General features: G+C 34.8%; 1 pseudogene; it reads left to right on the top strand.

Moving 5' to 3' along the window:
* The first annotated feature begins 1,830 nt into the window (after positions 1–1,830).
* On the top strand, positions 1,831–4,778 carry LOC125219907 (annotated as a pseudogene).
* Positions 4,779–5,515: the final 737 nt, after the last annotated feature.

Genomic DNA, 5,515 nt, shown 5'->3' with positions numbered 1-5,515 from the left:
AAAGTTTTCAAAACCTTATGTTCTTCCAGATAGTAATTGAGTTCTAGTAGATGATAGACTTTTTGTGTTTGCCTTCCCCGTGTTCAATATCCCGGTACTGACCTTTAGCTATACTATATATACTCTGTATACTTGCAGGTTTATTTAGTGCTAATAAAAAGTGCATCATTTATATATATATATATATATATATTAGTTTTATAATAAAATATGATTAGAATTGCTTGGTGGAATGTGGGGTCTACTTACCATATATGGTAAAAGTGAAATGTGATTCTTATTATGGGATGAACCGAAATGACAACATGTGACACTTAATGTGGGATGGAGGTAGTATTTTTAAAACTCTGTGTCAAACTCAAATGAGACTCCTAATAAACCAAACAATAAATAAGCATGATAAATAATACTCCTTCCATCCTAGCCTAAGTGAGACGCACTCCCTCCGTACGTGAATAGGAGTTGATTTCTATTTGGCACGAAGAAATATTAAGAAAAGTGGGTGGAAAAAAGTTAGTGGTATATGGACTCCATTGTATATACTCCCTCCGTCCCATAAAAATATGGGCAATAGGTATTGCATGAGAATTAAGATGAAATTAGTAAATTAAGAGAGGAGGAGAATTGTATGAGAAAGTAAGAGAGATGAGAAGAATGGTGTTAAAGTAGTGTTAGTGGATAGTGAGACCTACATTATTAAATTGATATATATTTCCAAAAATGGAATGCACATATATTTTTATAGGACGAACGAAAATGGAAAGTGAGACGGAGGGAATATTACTTTTAAATAAAATGTGAGTGGAATGATTTAGTGGAATGTGGGCGTATTACCATTTTTAGTATAAATGAACTGAGACTTCTATTTGCTAACGGACCGGAATGAAAAAACAAGACTCCTATTCGTGTACAGCGGGAGTATTCATTTTCGGTACGTTCCAACCTAAGTGAGACATTTCATTTTGTGGCGATAATTGACTCACTTTTCTCCCCTGCTTTGTCATTTTTCTTACTTAATTCTTTATTTATTCTTTTTATTTTATTTTTATGTTTACTTAAATATGTTTTTCTCTTTCTTACTTTATTCCTCTTACTTTACTATTAATAATTTAATTGAATAAACTAGGAGTACTACCTAAATTCTTATATAAAAATAGAAACATCTCTTGTCCAAAGAATATAGACAGATTAGAGTTGGGTTAACGAAGTGGCGTTTTCAATTTAGGTAGTTATTTTGGGGCGAAATTATTCACAGAGAGAAGGAGGGTAAAAGATAAAGATTGCATCGACTCTCTCTGAGGTTTCTCTTAGGCCATCGACAACGCTATCTCTTATCCATCTTTTAACCCCCCTCATCTCTTCACTATTCATGGGCCCCACTGTACTTTTCATTTCATCTCTTAACTAAAAGATAGTATCTACGTCCCTCAATCTCTTAACCATCTCATCTCTTAATTATTCATTCAATTTCATTTTTTATTTTTATTTTCAACAAATCCAATTAATAAAAAACACACTTCATTAAATAAAATAAAATTACAATTTAAAATCCTAAAAATATAAAAAACACATAATGAAAATTCTAAAAATATAAAAACACATAATTAAAATTATAAAAAAATAAAAAAAACACACCATTAAAAAAAATAGAGGCAAAGTAATCGCGTACCGTGTCCCTCGAGAAGTACGTATCTCCCTATACCGGGTCCCTCCAGAAGTAATCGCGTACCAACCTTGCAGCGGCTTGCTCCCGGTCACGATGGTCTTGAACAATTGTAAAGCTGGTCGTGAACAATTGTAAAATTTCCAATCTAATCTTGCATAAACCCTTCATATTTCCCCATCTAATCTTGCATAAAGCTGGTCTTGAACAATTGTAAAATTTCCAATCTTTTTATCGTCTTCTTTCTTCTACTTGCCCTAATTAGTCTTCATATTTCTCCTCATTTTGCGGTTCAATGTGCCAATGTTTTCTGAAACTCAAAGAGCTTGTTCTGGGTAGACAAATGTTATAATTTGCAATTTGTTGAAATTACGGTTAGGTTTCCTTGGCATTGTTTTGATTTAAGCTTGCTTTCTGGTATTTTTTATGCTTTTGTTTCATTTACGTTTGATTTTTTATTTGATTTTTGTAATTCTATTGTTTTGACCCAAATATTGATATGGAGTTTGCATCAGAAAATGGCAGCACAGTTAGTAATCAAAGAATGGACTGCAATTCAGCAGTTTCCCGCCGCCACTCAAGAGAAGTTGGTTAACTTACTGTCAAAATTGAAGACTCAGGTTCGAATTTTTGCTCAAACCTTGGCTGATCTTTGCTCCATTTTCAGTAAACAGAAGGGAAATATATGCAATTCCTACTATGTTGAACTGGTTTAGTCAAAATCGATCATTCTCACAGCCTAGTTTCTTTTTTTTTTGTTTTTTTGTTTATTTATTTATTTATTCTGTTGTTTAATTTATACTTTACCCAACTTTCTAGAATGTTGACACTTTAACGATCCTTGTTATGGGGAAAGGCGGTGTTGGTAAATCTTCAACAATTAATTCGATCATAGGGGAACGAGTGGTCACTGTGACCGCTTTTCAGGTAAATGTAGTTTGGATTTGAGACATAGACTTGCAATTTATGATATATGTGATGTGATTGCTGAGTAAACTTGCTAACTTGTTTTTATCTTTCCTTTAGTCGGAAACCCCAAGGCCATTTATGGTTTCACGGTCGCGATTAGGTTTTAGTTGAGCATTATTGACACCCCTGGACTCATTGAAGGAGGCTATGTCAATGACCAAGTTCTAGATTCATAAAAAGGTCCATGACCAAAAGCTGCAATTACTGAGACTTTCTTTGCCATTAAGTCGTATCTTATTTATTACCTCTTTCTTCGATAGATTTCTGGGCAGCCTCCTTATGACCAAGACAATTGATGTCTTGCTTTATGTGGAGCGTTTGGATGCATATAGAGTGGATAATTTGGACAAGCAGATTGTGAAAGCCATCACCGAGAGTTTTGGCAAAGATATCTGGCACAAGGCAACCATTGTCCTTACTCATGCTCAGCTCTCACCTCCTGATGCATTGAGTTATGAGGAGTTCTTTCCCAAGAGATCAGAATCACTTTTGAAATGTGTTCGACAAGGGGCTCGGATTAGCAAAAAGGAAGTTCAGGTATACTCGAGCCCTCTTGGATTAAATGTTTTGCTTCATTATGTTTGATTTAACCCAGTTTAGATGTGTGTGTTGAAAACCCTTTTTGAACACATTATAAGCTCTTAGTTGATTGGTTCCGGTATGACACTTTGACGAGCATCCACTTAAGTGGGCTAAATTGCTAATATAAGCTTGAGCCCTGAATCATGATAAAACAGACAACATTAACTTGAAGTTAAGGCATATTGGATGGAACACTGAATGTGATAGCATTCAAATTGCGTTCAGTAGGGTTATATAATTCTATAGCATCCCTCCGACTTACAAAAATGCATACCGTTGATTCATTTCACTTGCTTGTTAATCTAAATTGCTTTAGCTTCTACATTAGTTATATAGAGAAAAGATTTAGGACCGTGATGCTTAATGGACCTTGCCTGGCCCGTTTTGTTATTTATGCTTTATTATTCCCAAAGCAATATGATTACGTTTTGGTAAGATATGTGTTTATTTTTGGCCTGGGTATGGAAAGTCAGCTTTCAACTAAGTGAGATGAAGAAGAATAATTCTCATTGCATACATGTGTTACTGTCTTTTTTCCAACTGCATCATTAGTGTGATGTGGTTTGCCTTCATAACAAAACTTGAATCGTATTAATTGCCTCAATAGTTGATGGGTCTATTTTTGCTTTCTTATTTCCAAAAAACAAATAGTACTATTTTGGTGGACTACTGAACTAGTGATCTCTCAGTCAGATGTTGTCTTATAATATGTCTAATTATATGTGATTTGGGTCTGTGTATCGACATTTGTTTTTTTGAAATCAACATTCTTGGTTTCCTAATGCCTTTTGCTCGAACTATGGTTTACTCTTATCTTAGAATTTTGCTATTCCTGTTGCACTGGTTGAGAACAGTGGGAGGTGTAACAAGAATGCCAACGATGAGAAGGTAAACTTCTTTCAAATAAGTTTTTCAACACTTCTGTGTTTTTCATGTTCCTAAGCTGACTTTTGGGGATGTCAGATCCTTCCAACTGGAACCCCTTGGATTCCTAGTTTGGTACATACTATCACCGATGTTGCCTTGAATGGAAAAAGAGGTATTCTCATCAACCAGAAATTGATAGAAGTGCCTAATGCTAATGACAGGGGAAAACTGTTCATCCCCTTGATTCTAGGAATCCAAGTAAGCTTTTATCTTTTATCTTTTCTACGTATTTTTGTAGCCCTCTCTTTCTAACTTGTAAGTTCAAGAATTTCTAGACCACAATCTTATACCTTTCTCCTCATTGGACAGTACTTGTTTGTCATCAAACCAATTCAGAAGTTGATCAAGAATGATGTTTCTAAAGAGACTAAATCTTCATGGGCATGAGTGCTTATTCGTCTCTTGCTGGGCGTCCCTCTAATTTGAAAAACAGGTAACAATGTCGACCTGCGGCTGTAGAGATGGTTTAGATTTTGTAAGCTCAATCCACAGGGCTGTTCGTGGGCCCTATTTTTTCCGGCTGTACATATGTTTTTATTCTGGAATCCAGATATTATGGCTCTAACTTTGTTCTTAGTCCCGGCTGCTACTGGAATGATCAGGTTTTGGTTTTCAGAATTCACTGTTTTGTTATTAATCTCACGAAATTGAATTGTTGAGTACTCCCTCCGTCGTCACGCACAAGATGTCCACCTTTCTTTTTTAGTTTGTCACACTCATGATGTCCACTTTCTATATTTGAAAATAAATCTTTGTCTCCTCTTTCTTTATTATAATATTCAATCACCTATTTTACTCTACTTTATAATAACACTTCACTACTCCACTTAAAATCTCGTGCTAGTCAAGAATGTGGATATCTTGAATTAGACGGAAGGAGTATTTGTTACTTATTTCTATATACGAAAATATTTTTTGTTTTGTAGAATATTAATGTGTGTAATCCTAATAATTTATGAGTTGATTAATTGAATAAAAGTAAGAGAGAGGTTTCCTGTTTACCCTCCCGAATAGGGTTGGTACGGTACGGTATACCGCACCGAGAATGCCATACCGCATACCGTACCATAAATTGCGGTACGAGAAAATGTCATACCTATACCGAAAATTCGGTATGATTATTTTCGATACTGTTACCATACCGTCTATGCCATACCGTACTTGTACATTATACTGAAAGAAGGTATGGCATACCATAATAATTGTGTTTCATACCAAAAAAATTCTATTATGGCCAAATATTTAAAATAAAATTTCACCTATTTAAATAAGGTCCAAAAGATCAAAACTACACCACAATCAAATCTATTCAGTTCACTTGATTTGCATCTCTGTGAGTGTGTTTGGGGTTGGGGGCAGTTGAACTAAAATATG

This window comes from Salvia hispanica, chromosome 4 (assembly GCF_023119035.1).
Source record: "Salvia hispanica cultivar TCC Black 2014 chromosome 4, UniMelb_Shisp_WGS_1.0, whole genome shotgun sequence".
Lineage (NCBI taxonomy): Eukaryota > Viridiplantae > Streptophyta > Magnoliopsida > Lamiales > Lamiaceae > Salvia > Salvia hispanica.
This window is presented reverse-complemented; position numbering and strand designations above follow the sequence as displayed.